The 27,829-nt window shown below is 44.3% G+C and overlaps 1 protein-coding gene across 1 annotated transcript in view; it reads left to right on the top strand.

The window, feature by feature from the left end:
- Positions 1–16,540: 16,540 nt before the first annotated feature.
- Positions 16,541–27,829, top strand: part of LOC125117667 (dipeptidyl aminopeptidase-like protein 6) — a 260,710-nt gene continuing 249,421 nt past the window's right edge. Inside the window, exon 1 of the mRNA XM_047763699.1 lies at positions 16,541–16,609. The gene's annotated coding sequence lies outside the window, so the exon portion shown is untranslated. The remainder of the gene's footprint in view (positions 16,610–27,829) is intronic.

The following is a 27,829-nucleotide window of genomic DNA, read 5'->3' as shown; positions in this document are numbered from 1 at the left end:
GACTGAGAGAGGGGAGGAAGCAGCAGAAAAGGGTGACGCCAGCACAGGTTAGTCATGAGTTTTAAGGAGAGAAGCCTTCTCGATAACATAAAAGTGCCAGATGGGGAGACCTGTTGTGGCTCAGTGGTAGCGACTCTGACTAGCGTCCATGAGGATGTGGGTTTGATCCCTGGCCTCGCTCAGTGGGTCAGGAACCTGGCATTGCTGTGAGCTGCTGTGGTGTAGGCTGGCAGCTGCATCTCCGGCTCGATCCCTAGCCTGGGAGCTTCCATATGCCGCAGGGGTGGTCCTAAAAAGAAAAAAAGCAACAAACAACCCAAAAAAAGTGCAAAAGCGCAGCAGGTGCTGACATGGAAGCTGCAAACGTCATCCAGAAGCTCCAGCTCAGATCATTAATGAAAGTGGCTACCCAAACAACGTATTTTCAGTGTAGACAAAACAGCCTTCTCGGAGTTCCTGCTGTGGTGCCGTGGGTTAAGAATCTGACTGCAGCAGCTTGGGTTGCTGCTGAGGCTCAGGTTGGATTCCTGGCCCAGCATAGGTCCCATCTGTGGCTCAGATTCAGTCCCTGGTCTGGGAGCTTCCATGTGCCATGCATGCGGCCAAAAGACAAACAAGAAAAAACAAACAGCCTTCTATTGCAAGAAGATGCCATCTAGGACTTTCATAGCTGGAGAGGAAAAGTCCCTGCCTGTCTTCAAAGCTTCCAAGTTCAGGCTGACCCTTGTTACTGGGCTAATGCAGCCAGTGATGTTCAGTTGAAGCCAGTGCTTATTAACTTTCCTGAAAATCTTGGGGCCCTTAAGAATTATGCTGAATCCATGCCACCCACACTCTATAAATGGAGCAACAAAGCCTAGATGACAGCACACCTGTTTACAGCATTGTTTATGGAGTATTTTAAGCCCACTGTGGAGACCTACTGCTGAGAAAGAAAAAAAATTCTTTCAAAATATTACTGCTCATTGACCTCCACCTGCCAGGCCATTGATCCAGCAGCACCTGGTCACCCAAGAGGTGGACGATGAGCGGTATGTTGTTTTTATGTCTGGAGAACACATCCCTTCTGCAGCCCATGGATTAAGGGATAATTTTGACTTTCAAGTTGTATTATCGAGGAAATACATTTCATCAGGCTCTAGCTGCCATAAACAGATTCCTTTGACGGATCTGGGCAAAGTTCATTGGAACCCTTTGGAAAAGATTCGCCATTCTAGATGCCACTAAGAATATTTGTGACTCGTGGGAAGAGGTCAAAATGTCGACGAGGACGGGAGTTTGGAAGACGTCGATTCCAACCCTTGTGGATGACTCTGAATGGAGGCTGTCCCTGCCAGTGTGGTGGAAACAGCGAGAGCTAGAATTAGAAGTGGAGCCCGAACGGGGGCTCAGTGCTGCCACCTATGGATAAATCTTAACCCAGAGGAGTTGCTTCTTAGGGACGAGCCAAGGCAGTGGTTTCTGGAGACGGAATCCACTCCTGGGGAGGATGCTCTGGCGATTGTTGAAATGACAACAGAGGATTTAGAATATCACATCAACTTCCTGAAAAAGCAGTGGGAGGGTTGGAGAAGACTGAAATTTGAACAAAGTTCTGTCGTGGATCAAATGCTATCCAGCAGCCCTGTATGCTACGAGTCAATCCAAAGGGCAACTTTCATTGTTGTCTTATTTTAAGAAATTGCCACAGCCACCCTGCCTTCAGCAACCACTACCCGGATGAGTCAACAGCCATCAGCATGCAGGCAGGACCTTCCAACAGAAAAAAGATGCTGACTCACTGAAGGCTCAGAGGATGCTTAGCATTTTTTTTTTTAACGACAAAGTATTGTTTAGTTAAGGTACATACATTGTTTTTTAGATATAGTGCTGTTGCACAATTAATAGACTACAGGAGGGTGTAGTCTATTGCATATAACTTAAATATAACTTTAAGATGAGCCAGGAAACCAAAATATTGGTGTGACTCACTTTATTGCAAAATTTGCCTTATGGTGGTAGGTCTGGAACCAAACCCACATCTTCAAGGTCTGCCTGTATTTGCTCTCCCAGGAATTTCAGAATACCTTAAAAAATAGTTTAAATAGTAAGTTTAATGTACTCTGTATGCTCCTCTAAGACTTTTTTTTTGTCAACAAATCAACACATTATCAAAAGACCGTTGTTATATTATGTATCAAAATGCAACACTCTAAATATATGTCATGGCCCAAACTGGGTCTGTATTTTTTTTTTTTTTCATTTACCCAGTGATGCGTTTTTAGATATTTGGACATGGCTGCCTGGTTCCTGAAGAATCTCATGAATCTTCTCCACCAAGTAGAACACTGATTTCTTCCTTCTCTCTGTCTCTGTCTCTCTCTCTGTCTCTCTGCCTCTCTCTTCGGTTGAAGTGCATTTTAAATGGACTTAATACAGTTTACTGAGCTTAATGGCCTGGATTTCATGGTATTTCTGTAATTCTAATGGAAACTGAGCACCATCTTCCCGATTCTTCTACAACATAATAGACTACAAATGCTCTGAAGGATGCCGTGTTAGCTTTTGCTTGTGATTTAGGCCTTTAAATCTGGAAGCATCTTTGCAGATTATGTCATCCAAACCCTTCTTGTCTTACAAGAGGAAACCAAGACGGTCCATAAACACCTGGGCCTTGACCTCCACCTGCCAGGCCACTGATCCAGCAGCCCCTTCAGCCTGACAACCCACTGCGTTCCTGGGTGACCCTCATCCAGACCTTCACCGTATTTTTCAACTGTTCCATGGGGAATTGTCCTGTGGAACAGCGGGTTCAGGGTCTGGGGGTGTCCCTGCAGCAGCTTGGGTCGCCGCTGTGGTGCCGGTTTGATCCCTGGCCCAGAAACTTTCGCATGCCAAGGGCGTGGCCATAAAAGTAAATAAACAAATTGTTCTAGGCACGTGGAAAAGCACCTTGGCATTTTGACTCATTCCAAGGAATTTTTCATATGTAAGTAACCTAAAAAGTGTTTTTAAATAGTGAAAATACCTGAAACTAAAGAAGTGAGATAAGTAAATAAAAATAAATAAAGTATGATGTAGCTGGACTCCCCACCATGGTGCAGTGGCTCAGGTTGCTGCAGAGACATGGGTTCAATCCCCAGCCTGGCCCATGGGGTTAAAGGATCCGGCATTGCCGCAAGGTCACAGCTGTGGCTCAGATTCAATCCCCGGCCCAGGAACTTAACATATGCCACAGGTGCGGCCATAAAATTAAAAATATATATATGATGTATTTAAAATAACATTAAAATAATATGATTGCTTATGTGAAAAACATTTATGATATTATACTCAGTAAACATAGAAGATAACAATAGTATACATTCCAGTTGACAACTATCAACATCATCTATGTGCATTGAAAAGGCCCAGAAGTGAGGAGTTCCCGTCATGGCACAGTGGTTAACGAATCCGTCTAGGAACCATGAGGTTGCGGGTTCGATCCCTGGCCTTGCTCAGTGGGTTAAGGATCTGGTGTTGCCATGAGCTGTGGTGTAGGTTGCAGATGCAGCTTGGATCCCGCTTTATGTGGCTGTGGTGTAGGCCGGCGGCTGTAGCTCTGATTTGACCCCTAGCCTGGGAACCTCCATATGTCGTGGGAAGCGGCCCTAGAAAAAGGCAAAAAGCTAAAAAAAAAAAAGGCCCAGAAATGAACTTTGAACTCTGACAGTAGCTCCTCTCATTGGGTGGTGAAATTGCGTTATTTTATTTTCCAGTGTGACGATTTCCATTTTTTTTATCACCACACCCACAGCATATGGATATTCCCAGACTAGGGGTCGAATCAGCTACAGCCGCCAGCCTACGCCACAGCTCACAGCAATGCCGGATCCTTAACCCACTGAGCGAGGCCAGGGATCGAACCTGCATCCTCAAGGGTACTAGTCAGATTTGCTTCTGCTGAGCCATGAGAGAAACTCTGCAATTTCTATAATTGCTGTTTCAATGCCATTTTTCTCAGCAATTTTAATCCAGTTTTGAAAAAATTTAGCCTCACATTTCAAAGACACTAGACTTCTTGGAGTTCACTTTTGGCACAGTGGGTTAAGGATCTGGCATTGTCACTGCTGCAGCCTGGGTTCAATCCCTGGCCCAGGGAATTTCCATGTTTCGAGCAAAGCCAAAAGCAAACAAACAAACAAACAATCAAAGAGGGAGTTCCTGTTGTGATGCATTGGAAACTAACCTGAGGAGTATCCATAAGGACGAGGGTTCCATCCCTGGCTTAACTCAATGGGTTAAGGATCCGGTGTTGCCTGAGCTGTGGTGTGGGTTGTAGACGCGGCTCGGATCTGGTGTTGCTGTGGCTGTGGTGTAGGCCAGGAGCTGTAGCTCCGATTCGACCCCTAGCCTGGGAACCTCCATATACTATGGGTGTGGCCCTAAAAAGACAAAAGAAAAAAAAAAATCAGAGACATTAGACTTCATCCATTGATGTAAGAACATAGACGGCTCCTGGTAATACTTGGAAGGGAAAACAAGTAAATTTTTAAAAAAGCTTCCTGTTGTTATGCTTATATCAGGTTTTCTCACTTTTTATGTCTTTACGTGTTTAATGACTAATATGCTTGTTTTAATTACTTATTTAGATCACTAAATTAACATTTATATAAAAGGCTTTTTGCTGCATTTATTTTTTTTTTTTGTCTTTTTGCCATTTCTTAGGCCGCTCCCGTGGCATATGGAGGTTCACAGGCTAGGGGTCGAATCGGAGCTGTAGCCACTGGCCTACACCAGAGCCATAGCAACGGGGGATCCGAGCCGCGTCTGCAACCTACACCACAGCTCACGGCAAGGCCGGATCCTTAACCCACTGAGCGAGGCCAGGGATGGAACCCGCAACCTCATGGTTCCTAGTCGGATTCGTGAACCACTGCGCCACGACGGGAACTCCTGCTGCATTTATTTCTGTCTTTGATGTTATATAATCATTAGACTGTGGGATTTGAGATTTTATCTCACTCTCTAAAAATTAATGAATTCTGACTCCTCACAGAGAGGGACATAATTACAAGTATGATTAGAGCTGTGCCAGAATCCAGGAAGTGACAGAGCACCTCCAGAACAGGGTCGAGAAGGAAGATACACAATAGAATGGGAAACCGCTTATTTTTTTCACTCCATCCAGTAGATTTGACTTTGACCTGGTAAATTTTCACTTTGTCCTATTGCATTTAATGTCCATCCATGCTTCACACGCATCTTCTCCCATCTGGGGTGGGGCACTTCCCATCTCTTCTCCCCAGAGCCCAGTGCGTGATGACTGGGGACCCAGGGCTCCCACAGATGCCCCCGGCCTCCTAGCCTCTGCCTCCTCTCCCATTCCCGCCACCATCCTTCCCTGCACTGAACACCGATGCCACCAGACTCACGGCTAGACCAGCGTCTGTGATGAGGCAGGCGTGCCCAGTGGGCGTTTCCACCCAAGGCGACGGCACTTGGCGTCCAAGTCAGAGCCGTGAAGGAGCCGTAACCTTGGCTTTGTCTAGTGGAGACGGTAACGGTAAACACTGGCACCCACAGTGCCCATTGAGCTGTTTGGCCCACAGAGTAGTTTTTTACCAACTCAAAGTCCAGATTGCTGGCTTTTCTTGCAAAATAGGAAGACCTGGTGGCAGCAAGACCTCATTTCCTCCCAGAGAGCAGGTCCGGCTGGTGGAGCAGGCAGCAGCCAGCCATCCCCTCGGGGACCACAGGCGCTGGCCTCTACCCAGGCTGGCCTCAGGGTTTCAAACCTCCTTGGTCCAGAACCAGAAGGATGGCTTGAAAAGTCAGTGTCTTTTGCAAGAATATTGCAGAAAGCTGTGAAGTCTCTGTATCCTGTATGTGTTTCTGTCGTTATCCGTCCCTCTGTGTTTTTTTTCCTTTTCCCCTTGGGTCTCGGATGATATCGTTCATTTTATTCCTGATTTTCTTTCTTTTACTCCCCTGCCACCTCTCTTCTTTGTCTGCTTCTCGTATGACAGGATAGAACAAAAAAACAGAAGTAGCTTTTATTTATTTTAATTCTAATGTTCAGCCCATAGGCCAGTCTATATTTTTTTTTTTTACTTTTTAATTGGATGAATAGAATAGTTTACACTTGTGTCTTGAAAAGACCTAAAAAGGAATAAAGTAGCAGCTGCGTCTTTCTGGCCCCAAACCTGCAATTCTCTGTAGGTTGGGGGTGGGCTGATGGCATTCTGCCCTCACACCTGCACCCCACTGTCTGACATTCAGAAAGAAGCTCCTCTGAACAGAACCCTGGGCTGCACGCGGTGGGTGGGTGCGTACAGGATTAGAATGACACGGTGTTTACTCCTGGGAAGCTTTCAGCCCAGAGCTAAAAGAAGGAGCCATTTGAAGGAAATGTATTCTGAATTGAGGTACCATATGGGATGAGAACAAGGTGAGGAAAGAGAGAAGGGTCTTGGCGTTGCAAGTTGATAACAGATTGACGAGCTGGAGGAAGACTGCCGTCTCCAAACAAGGGGAAATGGCATCTCTGGCAGCGTGAACAGGTGGAGTAATGGAGGTTCGTGGACGGACCGTGGGCAGGTTCTCTTACTGGGGTAGCTTGTCTGGGTGAGAGGGGCTCGGAAGGCTGCAGCTTCAAGACCCAGGAAAAAGAGCAGGTCACCAAGAACTTCGTGGTCTATGTAGCGGTCTCGTCTTTACTCCGTAGGAAATTGAAATGAATACAATTCTTGAGGATGAGTGGGTGATTTAGGAAAATAACTCTAGGCCAGTATGAAAGTGGATTTGGAGAAGAGAAAAATTATGGGCAAGGAGCTGCCTCAGGTCCAGGGGCTGAAGAGGAATGCGGTTCTAAATGAAGGCAGGAAGATGGGAAGGGGAATGGGCTTTGGGCACGTGGGGGAGGGCAGATGGAGAACAGGTGGGACTGAAACAGTGGTCTGGCTGTCTAGGGGCTTTTTTGAGCCTTGTGGGTGAGAAGAGTGACTAACTTGGAGACCGGAAGCCAGGCGAAGCAAGGCGTTGTTGAGTAGACAGCCAGGGGTACTTTGAGGAAGAGGATGCTGCAGCGTTTACACAGAATGAAGCAATTCATAATTGACATTTGCATGCTTACAGTGGGACCAGAATTATCCTGAGCTCTGTGCATGTTATCCTCTTTTAATTGAAATCCCTAGCCATCCTGTGACTACTCGTTTGATGGAAGAGAAAGCTGAAGTTTACGGAGATTAAAAATAACTTTTTCTGAATAACATAGCTGGCAGCTAAGAGCCCTGAGGACTGCACTCATCTTTGTCTGGTTCCAAACGAAATTCTTTTTAAATGGCATAAAGGGCCCAGCTCAGCCTCTGTGCCTACAGTTGTCCAGAGGGGATCAAGTCCAGCATTGAAGGGTGCCCAGCTTCAAAGGGTGTTCACACCTGGAGGTCACTGCATATTGCCTAAAGCAAAGATCAGAGAGTCAGGTTAGCCTACACACACACACACACACACACACACACACACACACACACACAAACACACTCATGCCCCTCAGTGCATGGAATGATCTGTTTTCATGGTTAGACAGAACTCGGTTTGTGAAGCCACTTGGGGAATTTTCTCAGTGGTAGACCCTTCATGAAGGTCCTTCACCGTGTTCTGTAGTGGCTGCATTTTCAAGTCTTCTCTGACTCTTGCAAGCAGTGCTAAGAGAGGCACCTCAGTCTGTCTGATTCCGAATGAGATGCTTTTTAGGGGAATTGGGGGGCCAGGTGCAGGTTGTACCACCTAGTCCATGGGGTCCCTTCTTCCTCACGGACTAGGGAGGGTGAGATCACATCCCCATTTATTTTGTTTGCAGAGTTGCACAGGGTACCTCTCATGATTCATTCACGCTTGCCAGTGTTTGGCTTTTGTTTTTTCGTTACTAATCTTGTGTATGTAGTTCTTTATTTTTTCCTTTGTGAGATTGTTCTCACAAAACAGCCTCTGGATGTATTGGTATTTTCAACTCTTCATTTCCTTCTATTACTGGGTCATTTGGGGCCCGCTATCATTTTATATCTCTCTCTCCCACCGATGGCCACCTTTCCTTCTCTACATTCATCATCATGTCCATATTTATCTAGTACAAGAAAATAAGACACAACCCTTTAGATATGCATCTCACCAGAAACATGCCTAGAGAGCTGTATATGTGGGATCGTCATATATGTGGACCAGTATTTTTTAAAGTCAGAATAATGTTATGAAAAAAATTGTGTTATAGATAACTAAAGAGCCCCCAATAATGCCACATGTAAACTATACACCAATATCACTAGTGGGTATAAATGCAAAAATCACACATAACATATTGGCAAGTAGAGTTCAGTCATGTATCAAAAGCATGACGTGCTCTGAACAAGGAAGGTGACAACAGTTTTCAAATATCAAGAAATCCGGGAGTTCCCGTCGTGGCGCAGTGGTTAACGAATCCGACTAGGAACCATGTGGTTGCGGGTTCGGTCCCTGCCCTTGCTCAGTGGGTTAACGATCCGGCGTTGCCATGAGCTGTGGTGTAGGTTGCAGACGCAGCTCGGATCCCGCGTTGCTGTGGCTCTGGCGAGGCCGGTGGCTACAGCTCCGATTGGACCCCTAGCCTGGGAACCTCCAGATGCCACACGGGAGTGGCCCTAGAAATAGCAAAAAGACAAAAAAAAAAAAAAGAGAGAGACCAACTACTTAGAGCAATCTCACACATATAGGACTCATACAAAACTTCAGAAAAACTGCAAACCAAAAATCTAAAATTGATACACAAACAAAGAAAAATCAACTCAAATACAACACTAAAGATAGTCATCAAACCACAAGATGAGAGAACAAGAGAAGAAGGGAAGAAAAAAGAGCAACAACAACAACAAAAAAAAAAAAAGAAAGAAAGAAATCCACCAACAAAATCCATTCCAGCTGCAAAATAACAGAAAAATACTTAGGATTCTATCACAGGGTGCTGAAAGGGCATCTGATAAAGTTTATCAACCACTGCTAATAAAAATCCCAGGTACGATAAGGATAAAAACTGTTTAAATATGACAAAGAGTGTTTACAATGAATCAGCTAGCAGTGAAAACCATTCTAAATGGCAAACAGTAAAACCGTTTTCATTATAGTGAGGAAGGGTACCCACAGCACCATTAATATTTAATGTGTTCTTGTAGATCTTGGGAAATATGGTGTAAAAAGCAAACCACATGATTGGAATCGGAACGAGGAAAAAAGTTGTATCTGTTGTTCTGATAACATAATTCTCTTGGAAAACCTAAAAGACAATAGTTAAAAAAAAAATTACTGTAATTAATAAGAAAATGTATTCTTGTGGCTGAACACAAAAATACGGAAATAAATCAGTAGCTCTCTCTTCATTAACATAAGTACCTAAAAGTGTAAATGGAGAAAATATTCCATTCACAAGAACAAAAACCATAAAAAGACCTAGAATAAATCAAAGAATTGCAAATAGAATAAAGCAAACTATAAAATCTTGTTGAAGATTTGAAAAAAAAAAATTAGCTATAGTGTAATCTTGGGTGACCATACAATATTTAAAATGTTCCTCTCTTAAAACTGGTACCAAACTTTAGCATAATCCTAATTAGGACATGGAAAAAAAAATGTTGAACATTTGATAAAATATCTTAATGAGAACAAACACTTGAATGTAACCACAGAAAGTTTAAAAATACACAGTAACACGTACTCCTTTACCTGATAGTAAAATCCTAATAAAGACATTGTACTAACTCATTAATAGTAATAACTAACACTAATAACTGATAATAGCTAATAGCCCAAGGTGTTGTAATTACTTCATTGAATTTTCACATCAACCACGACGTTATCTCCATTTTGCAGAGGCACAGAGAAATTAAGAAAGTCTCTAACTTCCGCATAGAAAATGCTTTAAGCAGAGTATACGTCACAGTCTCTCTGAATCCAAAGGACAAGTTTAAAACCATCAGATTTTACATGGGAATAACATAGCAGTGAAAGACTAAAGAATTCAGAAGTGGGATTCACGATAAAGAGGACTCGATGAGTAAAAACACTGGGAGGAATGATGACATACTTAGAAAACAATACCAGCATTACTAACTCTTTAACTCCACAAATATACGGAGTTAAATTCTAGTTGTGTTAAAGGTTTAAATGTCGAAAAGCCTCTATCATTTGGTTTAGTACAAAAGAGAATTTTTTAAAAACAATAAGAAATCTAGAAGCTATTTCAAAAGATAGCCATATTTAACTTGCTATAGAAGAGTTTTAAGTTTTAATATTAAGAAAGGCAAAATCGATAAACAAATAATGGACAATATTTGCAATCCATGTAACAAATAAAAGGCTGATATCTACAATCTACAAGGAGCGCTCCCAAATTGATCAGGAAAAGGCAAGTAATCTCATAGAGAATGGACAGAGTACTGCAGGAACATCCTTCTGAAACCAAAGCCTACTTTGCTTGGGAAATCGATCTTGGGTTCATAGTCTTGGTGCAAATGTTTAGGAAATGTGCCCTGTAGTTTTTGCATCCATTTTTTGCACCTGGTGATAAGGTAGACAGCCTATAATTTTCAGAGCCACTGGGTGGTGTGGAGAGAAGAAAGAAAAGACAAAACACACTTTTGAAGATATAGTGACTGATTTTTTACCACATTTGGTACAAATGTTCCATAAACCCTGACCATAATAAAGATAAATAAAACCACACCAATGCAAATTACACTTAACTATCAAGTGTTGGAAACCATTGAAAATAGAACACCTAGGAGTTCCCATCATGGCTCAGCAGAATCGAATCTGCCTAGTATTCGTGAAGACACAGATTCGATCCCTGGCCTTGAATGCTGGTTAAGCATCCAGCACTGCTGTGAGCTGTGGTGTCAGTTGCAGATGGGCTTAGATACTATATTGCTGTGAGCTGTGGTGTAGGCTAGTGGCTACAGCTCCAGTTCAACCCCTAGCCTGGAACCTCGTATGCTGCATGTGTGGCTCTAAAAAGACAGAAAAAGAAAAATAGAACACCTTAATGGCAGTCAAAGCAAAAGACCTTTGTATAGAAGAATAAACATTAGTGTGACAACAGAGTCTTCACCAGACACTATGCAAGCCAGAAGAAAGTGGAGTGACACCTTTAAGGTGCTGGGAGAAAAGAAACTGTCAATGTAGAAATCTATATGCAGTCCAAGTATCTTTCAGAAATAAAGATAAAATAAAGAATTTGGAGATTAAACTCTAATTGAATTCATTGGCAGTGTACCTGCACGTTGAGAAATGTAAAGGACATTCTTTAGAATAAAAAAGCTCATAGCAGATGAAAAGGTGGATCTACATAATAGGGTGACAAGAGCTAGGAAGGATAAATATGGTCAGTGCATGGCTGGGCTTTGGATGGAAACAGGTAGAATGAATTAACAGTACTGAAAAAATGCATCCATCTTTTTATAAAAGGGTTCTCCAAATGTGAACAATGTCCACCTCCTTTTAACCTTATGTAAAATTTCGGAACCTTTTCTCCTACTCTAAAAATTGACATTAAAAATACCATCATGTATACAGAATATCTTCGGACGTGTTAACCTTCTCGAGTATGACACCTGGGGCAGAAAACTGATACAATGTGACGGCAGTATAAAGACCAATTTCTTATGTCCCCACGTTCATTATGTCCACAAATTCTCTTTATTAGTCCCAGAAGATTTCAGGATTAGTTTTAAAAAGTAATCATAAACTATGACATATATTTTAAATATAAAGATAAGCATTCCCATCGTGGTGCAGCGGAAATGAATCTGGCTAGGAACCATGAGTTCAATCCCTGGCCTCGCTCATGGGTTAAGGATCCCATTGCCATGAGGTGTGGTGCAGGTTACAAATGCTGCTTGGATCCCACGTTGCTGTGGCTGTGGTGTAAGCTGGCAGTTATAGCTCCGAATCAACCCCTAGCCTGGGAACCTCCATATGCTGTGGGCGCAGCCCTAAAAAGACAATAAATAAATAAATAAATACATAAATAGAAAGACAATGCTTAAAATTAAGTAAAAGTGGACTTCCCGTCCTGCACAGCAGAAACGAATCCGACTAGGAACTGTGAGGTTGCTGGTTCAATCCCTGGCGTGGTGGGTTAAGGATCCAGCGTTGCCATGATCTGTGGTGTAGGTCACAGACTCGGCTCAGATCATGAGTGGCTGTGGCTGTGGCATAGGCCGGCAGCAACAGCTCCAATTCGAACCCTAGCCTGGAACCTCCATATGCCACGGGCGCGGCCCTAGAGAAGACAAAAGATAAAAAAAAAATAAGTAAAAGTGGAAAAATATGTCATGCAAACAGTAACCAATATGAAGCTTGAATGGCTGTTTTAATAATCAGACAAAGAACAAGGAATACTACCAGAAACAAAAATAAATATTTCGTAGTGATAGAGGAGTTAGTTTGTTAAGAAGACATGAGAATCCCAAAGGGTATTCAACTAGCAATAGGGCCACAGTCTTTGAAGCAACAATTGGTTGAGCAGAAAGCAGAAATGGACCAATCCACAATTATAGTTGGCAATTTCAGTGGTCCTCTCTGAGTAATGGATAGAACATGTAGGAGAAAAGCTTGGTAAGGAGACCGAAGTCCTGAAAACACTGTTGTAAGTTCCCGTCCTGGCTCAGGGGAAAGGAATCCGACTAGGATCCATGAGGATGCGGGTTCGATCCCTGTCCTTGCTCAGTGGGTTAAGGATCCAGTGTTGCCGTGAGCTGTGGTGTAGGTCACAGATGCGGCTTGGATCTGGTGTGGCTGTGGCGTAGGCCAGTGGCTACAGCTCCAGTTGGACCCCTCGCCTGGGAACCTCCATATGCCGCAAGTGCGGCCCTTAAAAAAGACAAAAAAAAAGAAGGAAAAGAGAAGACCATTAACCAATTGGCCTAATTGACATTTGTAGATCACGGGACGCAAGGGCACAACACACATGCTTTCTGAGTGCACGTGGAATGTTTATCAAGGTAGATGGTAGTCTGGGCCTTTAAAATAGTCTCAATATATTTCAAAGGTTGGAACTTATACAAAGTATCTTCTCTAACAAATACAAAATTAAACTAGAATTCAGAAGCAGAAATATATCTAGAAAATACCCTGCTGATTGTAAATTAAACAGCATACTTCTAAATAAAAAATTGGCCAAAGGAGAAATCAAGTGGAAATAAGACACTAGTTTGAAATGAATGAAAATAAAAATATTGATATCGAAATTTATGGTACACAGCTAGGCAGTATTTACAGCTCTAAATATTCATAGTATATCTAAGCTTTCACTAGAAAAAAGGAAAAAGTAAACCTAAGTACGCAAAAGAGAGATAATGGAAGAAATCAGCCCAGAAAATGAGAAAAAATAAAGACTATCCAAAGCTAGTTTTTGGAGGAGATTAATAAAATCAACCAGGAACAAAGGTAAAGGATGGAACAACCAATATCAGGAACAGAAGAGAGGCCTACAGACGTTAAAACGATAGTTGAAAATATTTTGAGCAGCCTTAGGTCAATAAATTTGACAACACAAATGAGGCATATAAATCTTTGAAAGACCAATTATCACAGTTCACTGAAAATGCAGCTAGGAAGCTGAATAGTCATATGTTGACATAAAAAAATCTAATCCATGGTTTAAAAACTCCATATATAGAAAATTCAAAGCCCAAATATTTTCTCTGCTGAATTCTACCAAACATTCAAGGAAAGCACAATACCGATTCTGCCCAAACTCATAGAACAAATAGAAGAGGAGGAGGAATAAATTCCCAAATCATGTATTAAACCAGCACTACTCTGAAATAAGAAAACAAAGATATTGCCAGAAAGAAAACCACAATTTCCCTAAGGAACACACGTTCAGAAGTCCTTAAAATTCATAGCAAATCCCATCTAGCAATATATAAAAATGGGGGATAGATAGAATATTAGACTAGAATTTATCCAAATAGAATGTATCCCAGGAATGCAAGTTTGGTTTAACACTGAAAAATCAAACCATGTATTTTACCACATTGGCAGACTTTACAACCTAATCATCTCTCAATCGACACAGAAAAAAGCAGTTGAGAAGGGTCAACAGTCCTTATAACATTTGACATTTATCGTAAAAACTCTGAGCAAACTGGAAATAGGTAACAACATCCTCAGCCTGATTAAAGGCATCTATCAAAAAAAAAATGGGAGTTCCCCCTGTGGCTCATCGGAAATGAATCTGACTAGTATCCATGAGGATGCAGGTTTGATCCCCAGCCTTGCTCAGTGGGTTAAGGATCCGGTGTGGCCGTGAGCTGTGGTGTCGGTCGAAGATGTGGCTCGGATCTGGTGTTGCTGTGGCTGTGGTGTAGGCCGGCAGCTGTAGCTCCGATTCGACCCCTAGCCTGGGACTCCTACATTCCTTATGCCAGGAATGTAGCCCTAAAAAAAAAAAAAAAGATTAAAAGACCATGAATATGGCATTAAATAGTGAAGAGTGAATGCTTGTCCGAAAGATCAGGAAAAGGCGAGGCGTCCACTTTCATGCCTTCTCTGTGGCTTCATACTGACAGTTCTCTAGAGCATAATTAACAAATATAAAAAGAAGTGAAAAGCATCCAGTTAGGAAAGGAAGGAAAAAACCGTCTTTATCCACGGGGGGGGGGGGGTAGATTATGTAGAAAATTCTAAGGAAATTTATCTGCCCCCCCAAATTCCCAGTAGCACAATTAATTAAATTTAACAAGGTTACAGAGCATAGGCTTAAAGTACTAAAATCAATTACATTTCTATATGTTAGCCATAAGCAACTGGATACTGAAATGAAGATACCCATGTATGTTTCACATATACAAAACATCAATAAAACTAAATACTTGGGGATACATTTAACAAAATCTGGGCAAGACTTATATGCTAGAAACTACAAAACATGGTTGAGAAAAATTAAAGTGGGTTGGTTTTTTTTTAAAGGACTCCTTTCAAGGAGCTTACATGCTGATGAAGGAAACGGGAAATAACTACATACGTACATAAAGAATTACATAGAAATTTACCCTATAAAATAAATAACCATAGACAACCAGTAAAGGTAAATGGGTGAGGATCCTTCTTACAGCATTGTGCGTTACGACAGCAGACTAGAAACCCATCACAGGTGTCACTCACAGCCTCCGCGTGTGCACATTCGCCTTGTGCTAAAATGGATGTGTGAACCCAAGTGAACGCTCAAAGGTACTTTGCAGTCATGCTCGGACACGTGCAAAGTGGCAGAAGGGTGTCAGCTCTTATCCTGCAAAGAAGCATCCTTCTCGTGGTCTGTGCGGTGCCACATTCTTCACACACCTGTGCTCTTTGTTGGCAATTACGCTGTTTGAAATGGCCCCAAAGAATCACGCCGAAGTGCTGCCTTGTGTCCCAGAGCAGAAAAAGGCTGTGAGATGCCTCCCGGAGCAAACACGGTGTGTTAAGTGAGCCTTGTTCGGGCCCAGGCTGTGGGGCTGTCAGCCATGCAGTCGGTGTTAATGAATCCATAATATATATTCAGTAAAATGCCTCCAAACAAAAACACACTTAAGACGAGGTTCTGTGTTGATTGTTGATAAAAACACTGTGACCAGAGACTCACAGGAACGGCATTCTGCATTTCCCCTGGGAGCAGTGTTGGTGGAGACTTTCTAGAACGTAACGACCAGGAACAACAAGAATCTTAGGCAGCAACCCTTCAGTCAGGACTGAGTAGATGAAGATATATCCACATCATACAATTGTATATAAGCTTGAAAGAGCACTAATTCAGGCTACCCGAACTGTGAGTTATTGGTGCATGAGAAAACCAAGGTGAGAGTTGAGTAAGGTGACGTCACTTTTAGCTGTGGTTGTCCATCTGTAGGTTTGCATGTGGTTGTGTGGTCCTTTGAGTGGTACACCCCAAGCTGACAAGAGAGGGCTCTCTCCAGTGGGTCTGAGGGTCTGTACGGCAGTGTGAGTACATCAGGGAAGAGGAGTAAGTTGGAGCGAAACACAGCATTTTTGATGCTTTCACCTAAGTAAAATTACCTGCGTACTAGAAAGAAATTTGAAAGAAAAAAATGTTAGCCCCCTATACACTGACTTGTGGGCCAGCATCCATGATGGTGAAAAAGCAAGTTGCAGAGCCACGTATGGGATGTGCTTCTCTTTTCAGAACAAATCTATCAAATACAAGCTTCTGCATATAAGAATGAGCCAAGGAAAAGATAGAACGATACAGGGAGGTTGGGAGTCTCGTGGGAGACGGGTATTTGTTTTCGTATTTATTTCTGTTGATGTGTTCAGGTAGATACAAAATGTTTTGTTGACATTTGAAAAAAAAAACCCTACAAAAAATGTAAAATACTGTTAATTAACTGAACATTGTCCAGTGAACAAAAAAGGATGTAGCCATTTTTAATAGGCTTTTAGCAAGTTTAGAAAATGATACCAGCAGACACCATTAAACTACAAGATTTTGAGTTATCTGTAGTACTTTAAAATTTGTTCTTTTTTTTTCTTTTTTTGATTCTTTTAGGAATCGCTAAGAGCCATCAGATATGAAATATCTCCGGATAGAGAATATGCTCTTTTTTCCTACAACGTGGAACCAGTGAGTACTACTCTTTTCTATTTATATATATTTTTAAAAGCTTCTTTATTCCGATACCTCATTAAGTATTTTTCCCTTGAATCTTCATTCCTGGTCATCTTTGACTCCTGTAAGAAATCCTTGGTGGGTCCTGGGATGGTCTCTTTATGTGCCACACTGCCACCTAGGGGAGAGGAAAGGTATGAACATCTTTTTGGCAGGGGGAAAAAAAATCACTGCTTTTAGAGCCTGTTTAGTAGGATTTTCTTAGTGAGGTGGTGAGAAGTTGTCTTTTTAATAGAGATTTTACTTCACCCTTTTGTGCAGTTATTTTTCTTGCCATTTTCTCACTCACGCCATGGATTTTATCCTGGGAACAAAAAGCGACTGCCAGGCTCCCCCTAAATTAAAATCAGGGTGTTAATCAACTATATCTTAGAGAAGAGTGAACTCTCACTTTCATTTTGTAGACCCCTGTTTTTAGCACTTCGAAGATGAGTTTCCCATCAAATTTCACCAGAATGTCTATAAAAATCTCACCCTGGGCTTAGGTAGCAGGAAAGTGGGTCTTGTCTTTTTTTTTTTTCTTTTTAACATACTAATATTTTATAATTTCCCTTTGGTCTTCTTTATATGAGCAAGAATGTGAAAAATGTCTGTGTATAAGTGAAACAGGTGGTTCAGCTTATGATATGCGCCTCTTAGAACTGTGCCTCTGGGCAAAAAGTGCATCATTTATTCTCTGGCAAATAAAATCTGAATTTCACACGCCTTTCCAGTTCTTTTGAGACCATTCTCATTAGGGTTTTTGTGAAGTTCTGTGAGAGATCATGGGACCTGCATCATAATTCAGGTCTGAGTAGCTCTTTGGTGAGTTTGAGAGACTTCCCACTGGGGCCCGAAACGGGCAGGCTTGTGGCTTTAACATCCCAAGAGGGAAGTGGGGTTGGCGTGGAGGTGCAACTCCAATCTAGCAGTTTTTAGAGTAGCTTTTAAAAGTTACCTGACAACTGGATTATTTGTTGGAGACAGCCGATTTGATTCAGCTTTTCAGTTGGAGATTTATTCTTCCAAACTTGGGTCGTTTAAAATTCTCTATCTTTGATTTTCCATTTACTCATTTTTTAATGTCCATTATGGAAAAGCTTTCATTTTCTTCCTCCCAATCCTTTAAAACAACTGGTCGCCTCTATTTAGTTGATCAGGGAGGTCCGTGAACTTGACATATGGAATGGCAGGTTTCAACCTTGGAATTCCGCACATCCTGCACCCAGCCCTACGTGCCTCTAAGCATGATGTCCAATTTCAACTCCTTTCACCACCCTGGGAAGCTCCCAAAAAATGTCATCTCCACACCTAAGGAAGAGAAAAATGCCAGTAGATATTTGAAGGACTTTCCCAGGGATGAGGGTAATGGGTTTGTTCTGGATTCTTCCAGGAAACACAACAGCTGAGTGAGAAAAGCATAAGACAGATTTCAGGTCGTCTTTCTAGAGAATCTTTTAATAATGGGAGGATCCCAGCAGTGGGATGAGTCCCCTTGTTTGGGAACAAGCTTCCTGCTCCTAGAGCCTTCCAAGCAAGCTTCTCTCTCCCGAAGCTCCTCTTGAAGCAGTGGGCTGGAATCCCATTGCACCTGATAACCATTTTGGTAAAGACTGTTTTGCTAAATCTGAGTCTTCACCACATAGAACATTGGCTGTAAACGTGAATCTTGAACTAACCGTATCTGCCTGTGTGGCACCTGTTGGCCTCTGGCGTAGACCTGTGTTCAGTTTGTTTTCTCCACTGCAGGAAATGTAAAAACTTGGCGTGGATCTGGCTAGACTTTAAACTGTAAAAAATGGTTTAAGTATATTAAGTTTAAATATGTGCTTTGTAAAAAAAAAAAATCTGTACCAATGGATACTTTTAACTCGAATCAAAGAATTAACCGTTTATAATTTGAAGTACTGAGAAGTTACTTATATAGACTATCCAAGCAAGTAGTCTGTGCTTTTGGAGGAAAAAGTAAGAGGAAAGAGCTTGGAATTCTGCAGCAGAACTCGGAGTTTACTCTTTGGAAAAGTTTCCTAATTGGATAAAGTACAATGTCGATATTTTTAGAGTATCCCTTTTCAACGGAAGAACCTAGATCCATAATTCTCAGCAACGTGGAAATAAAGCACCCAACCGAGGCAGCAATTTGTGCCAAAGAGATCTATTATCTTACCTAGTGGAGCTTGCAATATTATCAACTAGGTGCTACTGTGAGTAGAACAGCCAAGTGCTTAAACCAAAGGATTTGGCCTTGTTGGTGGATTGGGGGATATAGGTTCTGTGACGTGGAACTTCAGCTGGGATCTGACAGCCCTTGGGCAGCAGCGTGCACGGGGAGGAGGAAGTAGGGAGAAGTCGAGCCTTCCAGAGAAGGGAGAGGGCAGAGGGGTCTTGCGTTGTTTATGGGTTTGGTTTGGGGATTATTGACTTTCCGGCGACGCTGGGACATTGAACAGGAGATTCCAAGTGACTAACTGGAAAGCTGGGTGTGACGCTTGTAAACAATGTCTAGGATGGAGAGCAATCTAAGGGTCCTCGTCTCAAAGGCGGAAAATAAAGCCTTGGGGTAGATAAAGTCATCTGCAGGGAGAGTTATATGAAATACTCGAAAAGTGAAGAAGCCTTAAGACTGAGTCTTGAGGAGAGTCAATGTATTATGAAGGTTATAGAGCAGAAATCTTCTAGGGAGTAAGAAAAGGGGAGAAAACCCCATGAAGCATCTCACTCTGTATAGAAAGAAGAGAAAGTGGTCCTAAGAGAAGGAAGTAGTCCCCTAGGGTTGGGGTACCTGGCCCTGACCTTGAACCTCTTCTCAACCCCACTATCTCTCCAGGCGATCTTATTCTTTCTGCAGCTTGAAATCCAATCCCTAGGATTTGGAATTCCTGGTTATATTCCTGTCCCAGGTCTTTCCTCTAAGCTCCAGGGTGGATGCTGTTACAGGATGTGTTATTGGCTTGGTTTGCTGTCCTACCCACTGTCCCTAGAACCTTTGGGACTTTGTGTTGAGGGGTGTGCGTCTCAGAGCTCTCTGCTGGGGAAGTAAGAGAGGATGCATCGATGCTTCGGCTTCTGCTCTCTGTTGGTGACGGGGCCCAAGGAGCGTCCACACCCCCATACTTCTGGGTTTTTGAAACTTTTGAGCCCCAAGTGGCTCGTGGATCTTCCCCAGGCCGGATGTAAGCCCTGTCCAGTTCGTTGCACCACGCGACACTGGCTGAAGCCTGCGTGTGGTCAACCACCTGGGCAGTGGGCTTGAGAAGAAGGGGTGTCTGAGGGCTGTCCGTGCAGGAGGGGTGGGGAGAGAATCAGTAAACAAGAACAGATCATTCAGGAGTCTGGATTCATATAAGACGGAGGGAGAGACTTTTAATTTCTGTAATAGATATTGCATATTTCTTCTCATTATTCAGACTAGGTGCAATGTTGCACCATTTCCCAGTTATTTTACAAAAACTGGTTTTATTTGCCCACTTTTACATGGTCAGCTGCTCAAAGAGAAGGGAAGTCTTTTTATCTCTCGTGTACCCCCACCCCAGCCCAGGACTACCCGTGTGTATTTGGTGCTGAACAAACATGCGTGTGGCCTTATATTCTCTCTGGAACTTCTGAGCTCTGGATCAAGAGCCACAGTGACTTGATGGACTTTCCGTCCTTGAAATGTTGTCAAATATACGAAAAGATAAAATTATGTCATGAAGGAAGAGACCATATTTGATGAAACACTGTAACCACCTGTCCATGTTTGTCTGAAATGTAAGAATCAGGCTAATTAACATACCTTTGTTTCCATCCTAAACTCTCCTAATTTTACTAAATCTGTAACCTAGCTAACATTTCTGAACATCCACAGATTAACTAATTTTATCTGTGTGTTTATTAATGGCCTCAATAGTACCCTCTTTTTTTTTTTTTAGTCTTTTAGGGCCATACCCATGGCATATATTATGATTTTCAAAGAAGAAAGAGGAGTTCCTGTCGTGGCTCAGCAGAAAGAAATCTGAGCAGCATCCATGAGGACGCAGGTTCAGTCCCTGGCCTCACTCAGTGGGTTAAGGATCCGGCATTGCCAGGAGCTGTGGTGTCAGTGGCAGATGTAGCTCAGATCCCGCGTTGCTGTGGCTGTGACGTAGGCCGGCAGCTATAGCTCCAGATTAGACTCCTAGCCTGGGAACCATCCATATGCCGCGGGTGCAGCCCTAAGAAAACAAAAACAAAAAGGAAAAAGAAATTATATCTGAAATATATTCTTCCTTAGAGATTATTTTCTGAAAGAGCCAGTGAATATTTGTGAAGAATTTCATTGTAATGTTGAAAGTTCATTGGAGTGGTTGTTCTTAAAGCCAAAAGAACATTGTTCTGATCCAGATAAAATCTTGTCCAAAATTTGATCTAAATATAACACCCCGTCAATCACCAGCATGGTTGTGGATGGGCTTCTGTCCCTTGTGGCCACTGGGTTTCTCGTGGGCTGTTGGCCGGAGACTGTCCCCCGGGTCCTTGCACCACGGGGCTCACTTTGGGTCAGTCAGCTCCACGGGGAGACGTTTGACCCATCAGAGCATCGGGGAAGAAGAGCCCAGACGGGGCAAAGGATGGAGGTCACAGTGAACGCCAGGCAGGGGGGGGTCGGGAGCCATTCCAGAAGCTTCCGATGACACCGTCAGTAAGGAAGTCCTGTTCCCTATCAGTGTGGCCCTGAATGAGCCCACGATCTGCTGCAAGGACTCGAGAGACCTCCTTCGGATAACGCATTCCTCCCCTCCTTACCCGGCCCCCAAAGTTCCAGGGAGTTAGAGAAGCCCCCAGGTGTGATTCTAGCCTCTGTTGGGGGCATTTCTCTTCCGTCCTCTGAAAGTGACATGCTGGTGACCTAGGGTGGCCCGAACCTCTGCAGTTCTTCCGTCAGAGAAATGGAGATGCCATCCTGTTCATTAGTGACCGAGGGGGATTATGAAACCAATAGCAGTCATCACTTAGCCGTCTGGGTTACTTTGTGAATTAAATTCATGACAGGAGAAGAGCCCGGATCCAGATCTCGAATATCAGAGGTTCTAGCCGTGTAATTTCTTGTTTTTATTATTATTATTATTATTGTATTGTCAAGCTTGGTGGAATAAAGATGCTCCATAAATCAGGGCAGCGCAGTGTTGCTACGATTCTCTTAGGAACCCCAGTTAAAACTGACTCATTTTTTTTTCCTTTTTACTATTTCTAGAGTCTCCAATTTAGCAATAAAATTAGAATACAAGGAGAAATCACGAAGCTGTTTAATATGGATATGTTGCTCTTGCTTCACTGGTACCCAATTTTTTTTTTTTTTTGGCTTTTTGCCTTTTCTAGGGCTACTTCCCATGGCATATGGAGGTTCCCAGGCTAGGGGTCCAATCGGAGCTGTAGTCACTGGCCTATGGCACAGCTACAGCAACGCGGGATCCAAGCCGAGTCTGAGTCCCACACCACAGCTCACGGCAACACCAGATCCTTAACCCACTGAGCAAGGCCAGGGATTGAACCCACAGCCTCATGGTTCCTAGTCGGATTCGTTAACCACTGTGCCACGACGGGACCCATCTTAAAGAACCTGGTGACGTTTGTGCTGGAAAAAGGACAGTGTACCAGGAAGTGTTACTGTGTTCATTCTGTCTTCCAGGGACTGTCTATGAGCCATCAGCGATAAGGTCCCTTGCTTGCTGGGGACATAAACTGCGCTGTTTGTGGCTCCTGGGGTGGCCTTTGCATCCACACTGCATGTCATTATTGTCACTTTTTTTAAACATTTATTTGATTGAAGCGTCAGATGTACAGCCGAGGGATTCTGTTATACATATTCTTTTCATATTCTTTTCCGTTATGGTTTATTACAGGAGATGGAATATATTTCCCTGTGCCACACAGCGGGGCCTTGTTGTCTGTCCATCCCGTGTAGAGTCGTTTGCATCTGTGAACCCCAGGCTCCTGGTCCATCCCTCCCCCAGCCCGACCCTCTTGGTCCGGCTTTGTCTCTCTTAACCACCCCCAGTAGGCCTGCCTGTGCTGCACGGCACAGAGGCTCTGGAATCCGTTGGTGGGGCTTGATCAACCTTGGGTGTTCTTCCTTCCTGCAGAGGCAGGGAGTGGTGTTTTCCTTGGGTCTCAGCACTTAAAACTTTGCACCAAGTCACAGACCTGCTCTCTCTGTTTGTGCTAGATGCTGGTGACCCTTGGGAGTTTGTGTCCCTGGGGTCCAGCAGCTTTCCCCGTCTGTGGACAGGGGGGTGCCCAGCCCCTAAGGGCTCGATTCCTCCCCCTCCCCTGCACCCCTCCCCCAATCTTCCTGCTCAGACCTGAGAAAAGGTGGTTTGATGCTGCACTGCTTGTTGCAGGAATTTGAAGCTGCTTTCACATCTGAGAAGTGGCCACCCTTTTCCGGCCCTTGTACGTTGATGTAGCCATTTTGCCGTCTAAGGGAATGTGAACTTGATCGTTCACGTAAAGCTTCAAAAATAGCCAACCATGGATAGGCCTGATCCTGCCTGTTTGGTTTAAGGAGAACCTCAGCTGAATTCCAGAATCTCCAGTGTAGCGTCAGGGGGGGTTACCCAGGCACCTCTATCTAGGAGAGTTAATCTTTTAAAGTGGCTTGAGACTTTATAATCACAAGGGATTGGCTATAAAGCATTGAGCCTCTACGTATGGACCGACGTACGCAAATCAATTCCCATAATTCTGAGTGCGCGCATCCCTCTATGGCAGCTGGTACCGTTCTGGTTGTGTGTTTCTGATGTTCGCTACTGTCCAGCAAACATGAAGTCTTTGCCCCGTGGTGACCCGTCGGCTGCTAGACCAGCTCTTTCTGCCTGGTCTGCGGAGCTGTCTCTGGCCTGCCTCTGGGAACCAGCTGATCCCGTGGCTCCTGCTGGATGAACCGTGGCACCTTTCCAGGTGTCGGGCTGAGGTCAGCGTGGCAGGGAGGTCCCCGTGTCCATCTGCGGCTGCCTCCGGCTCAGACGTGGTAGGGCAGGGCCATGGTCACTGGCAGTTCTGTAGCCACTGCGATGGCAGCAGGCGGACCCGTTGCCTTCCGTGGGGAAACTGTCCCAGAACCGCCTGGAAGGGTACCTTGGCCCCTACCTACATTTCTCAGAAGCCCCTTGGTTCTGTGACTAAATCCAGACCACCTTCCCTTCCGAGCAGGATTTATAAAAAAATTGCTGACATCGATTCGTGGGCGCTTTCCCAAGGGGGCCTGGTTGTCCGTGACTCTCGCTCTATTAGATTATGGAAGGTTGTCACTTGACTTTGGAAGTGTGTCTTGTTACACCGCCAGTGAAGCGCTGTGTGTGGCCGCCCAGGCTTGTAAGGGTCCAAAGGTCAGAGGTCTTGGGAAATGGGTTCAAGGCTGAGTTGATGCCAGCAGGGGCGGGTTCCACTCACCTGCTTAGAGGAGAGCAAGTAATTTCTTTGCCGGAGGTTTGGTCCTGGTTGGCGTTTTTTGTTTCTTTTTGAAATTACAGCTACAGCTTCTTGGCACTTTTTGTTTTTTGTCTGCTGTTGTTGTGTTGTTTTCGTACAGAACTGGTTTGAAATGCACAGGCACAGAATTTTGGTTTTTGTTTTGTTTTTTGTATTTTTTGGTTAGAGTATAATTGGTTTACAGTGTGGTGCCAATTTCTGCTGTGCAGCAGTGACCCAGTCATACCTGTGTGCACATTCTTTTTCTCATACTATCTCCCATCCTGTTCTATCCCAAGAGATTGCATATAGTTCCCTTTATGTGTCTTTCTATTCAGGTTTTAACACTAAGTTTAAAAGCACAGGAGTTCCCGTCGTGGCGCAGTGGTTAACGAATCCGACTAGGAACCATGAGGTTGCGGGTTCGATCCCTGGCCTTGCTCAGTGGGTTAAGGATCCAGCGTTGTCGTGAGCTGTGGTGTAGGTTGCAGACGCGGCTCGGATCCCGCGTTGCTGTGGCTCTGGTGTAGGCCGGTGGCTACATCTCTGATTTGACCCCTAGCCTGGGAACCTCCATATGCCGCGAGAGCAGCCCAAGAAATGGCAAAAAAAAAAAAAAGTTTAAAAGCACAAAATTTCATATAGGAAACCCAAACAACAGTTCTTTTTTCAACGAAATGTAAACATTGTTAAGGTAGTTGTATCTGTGTGGGTCTGTGTGTGTGTGTGTGTGTGTGTGTGTGTGTTGCTCTGACAAGAGGGGAGAAAGAGTTTAATCGACCTGAATCACTCTGTGGATCCCAAGTGTCATGATTAATGTTTTGGAGCACAGCTTCTGTAGGGTGCCTGAGATATTTACTTGCTTCCTGGAGTGGTACAAAGAGAGGCTTTCTTGGCATGTCTACAGGCAGGAGAAAAGTCCTAATGAGGCCTCGTAGCCAGGGCTGGGGTGCAGTTTCAGCAGTTGTAATGGGAGGGATGCCTTGTTTGCTATAACCTGTGACCTGCCCTATGACCCGGGCCTGCCTTGTGACCTGGGGCCTGCCCTGTGACCTGTGACCTGCCCCTATGGAAGAAGACAGGTGAGGGAGTCCAGGCGCTAAGAGTTTGGATGAGCTGGAGGAGGAGGGATGTGGCCTGGAGAGGCGGAGGGAGCTGGCGATGGGCGCCGTACATTTCTCCTGCATCTTCTCACCCTTTGGCTCCTGGGAAGCCTGGGGTGAGATTAAAGGATGCTCCTCGGATGATCTATCTTCAGGACAGAAACAGATCACGGACTTGGAGAGCAGATTCCTGGTTGCTGGGGGCGGGCGTGGGGGCAGTAGGGAGGGCATGGGATGGACAGGGAGTTTGGGGTTGCTGGATGCAAACCGTTAGATTTGGAACTGCCCTGCTGTACAGCACAGGGAACCATGTATGTGATCGGGTCCCTTCTCTCTTTCAACAGAGTTTGAAGAAACATTTTAAATCAACTATTCTTTAATTTAAACGGAGGGGGCAGGGCATGTCGTGACCCGCCAGAAGCCTGGCATCAGTGAAGGCAGGAGGTGGTGGCAGCATTCAGGAAGAGACCTCTGGTCAATGGGCAGGTGTTTCAGAGGGCCCAGAGGAGGGTTTGGGAAGCAGGGCACAGTGAGGGGTTGGTCCCACAGCAGACGCTGGGCACCTGTGCATAGAGGGCGTTGAGGAGGAGGCTGTGGCGGCTTCCTGGGCGGTGGTGGTGGTGGCGTCTAACTGGTCGTGCTTAAAGACCCCCGGCCGGAGGAGGGTCTCCGAGTCATTTAAATTAACCAGGGGAGTTGTGTCCTCAGTGATAAGGGAAATGAAGAAATGTAAGTGAGGAGCTGAGGCGCGTGGGCTTGCTGAGTGGCACAGTGAGGCATGAAGCAGAAGCCACTTAATTGCTTCTGTTATGAATGGCCGTCATTGTAATGTAGTGAAGGGGTGGGGGGGAGACTCAAAATCTCATGAAAGATCTGTTCTTCGGTTCCAATTTAGCACTCCATTCTTGTGGGTAAGCTCGTTAACCCAGTGACATGCAGAGACTCCGAGCTGATGGATAGGGGACTGAGCTGCTGGGTCTTCCCATCAGCAATGAGGGCCTAGAGATTATTGCAGGATCATGCTCTCTCCTTGGCCGTTAGGGCATTTTTATGTTCCCCCAAACACGAAGGAAGTCATCCTTGTTGGAAGTGAGGACCCGTTCCATTTGTGATTTTCACTCCAGCTGCCATCAAAGTGACTTAAGAAAACGTTACGAAGATGCCGTCCAGAGTGTTATCAAGAGCGCACGTATCGCCATTTTGGCGCAGTGGTAAAATGAGAAAACCTGTTTCTAGAAGCAGGTTAGGACATGTCCTGGCTTTTTTCTAGGCGACTAAACCTATTATGTTTATAATAACAGATTTCCTGAATGGAATTCTCAAGAATTTATTGTGGTCCCACCTCCTTCTTAGGGTTTTCTGCAATAAGGGAGCTGTGTAATTTGAAAAACCCCATGATGCGCTCCATGCGTGATTCAGCAAGGGGAGTCTGGGGAGTCTGGAGTTTTATTAAGCAATAGCTTTTAGTTGTCTGTGGTCTTTTTCCATCTTCCTGGGTTGCATTTCTCCTGAGTGTTATGGTAGCGAAAAGCCTGAAAATGAGAGAGGAAGGCTTTGGTGCTGCTCTATCTCGTGGTGATGCCCACAAACCTCCAGACGTGGCGGGGTTGACAGGTGCATCTGCTGTGCTAGAACCTCCGGCCGAGTCAGGAGCCACAGTTGTTGAATCTGTGGACGTTTGCAAGCAGAGGCAGTGCATTGCTGGAGCGGTTCCTCAACTGGGTGCTGCCTGGGTCTTTCTGTGACTTGCCTCTACTGGCCAGTGGCACCAACTCAACAGACAGTGTCTGCGAGATTTCCTCTGTGTGTGTGTGTATGTCCGTGCACACGTGCAAATGCTCCTGTGTGCACTTGTGTGAAGGGGAATAGTAAATAATTTCCACTGAAGGTGAGAGAGCAGAGGTGGAGTGTGCCGTGTTATTTTCCCAGCAGCTCTGCAGTCTGTTATATAATTAAGCCAAGATATGGAGGCAACCTAAATGCCCATAGACAGATGCATGGATTAGGAAGATGTGATACATACATACAATGGAATGCTACTCGGTCATGAAAAAGAATGGCATAATGCCATTTGCAGCAACATGGATGCAACTAAAGACTCTCATACTAAGTGAAGTAAGTCAGAAAGAAAAGTACCCTATGATATCACTTATATGTGGAATCTAAAATAGGGTACAGATGAACCTATCTGCAAAGCAGGAGCAGACTCATGGATAGAGAACAGACTTGTGGTTGCCAAGTGGGAGGGGGAGGGAGTGGGATGGACGAGGAGTTTGGGGTGAGTAGATCACACTGTTCCATTTAGAATGGATAAGCAATGAGGTCCTGCTGTGCAGCACAGGGAACTCTATCCAATCTCTTGGGATAGAACGTGATGGAATATAGTATGAGAAAAAGAATGTACATATGTGCAACCTCAGAGACCACAGCGTGATCTTAAAAGCCAGATGGGAAGATGCTGTGGGAAGACTTGCCTTTCTAGTTGGTATGACTTAGGGACCAGTCACATTCTCTGCTGAGAGTCACCAGGGAACCCACAGTGGGAGGGAGGAGGAGACAGGAGGAGCAGGCAGGCAGGGAGGACACAAGTCCTGGGGCCAGTCTGTTCACGGGTATTTTTTATTTTTATTTTTGTGTCTTTTTTTAGAGCTGCACCCACGACATA

Source organism: Phacochoerus africanus, chromosome 16 (genome assembly GCF_016906955.1).
Source record: "Phacochoerus africanus isolate WHEZ1 chromosome 16, ROS_Pafr_v1, whole genome shotgun sequence".
Lineage (NCBI taxonomy): Eukaryota > Metazoa > Chordata > Mammalia > Artiodactyla > Suidae > Phacochoerus > Phacochoerus africanus.
Note: the sequence above shows the minus strand (reverse complement) of the source record. Positions and strands in the feature narration are given on the sequence as shown.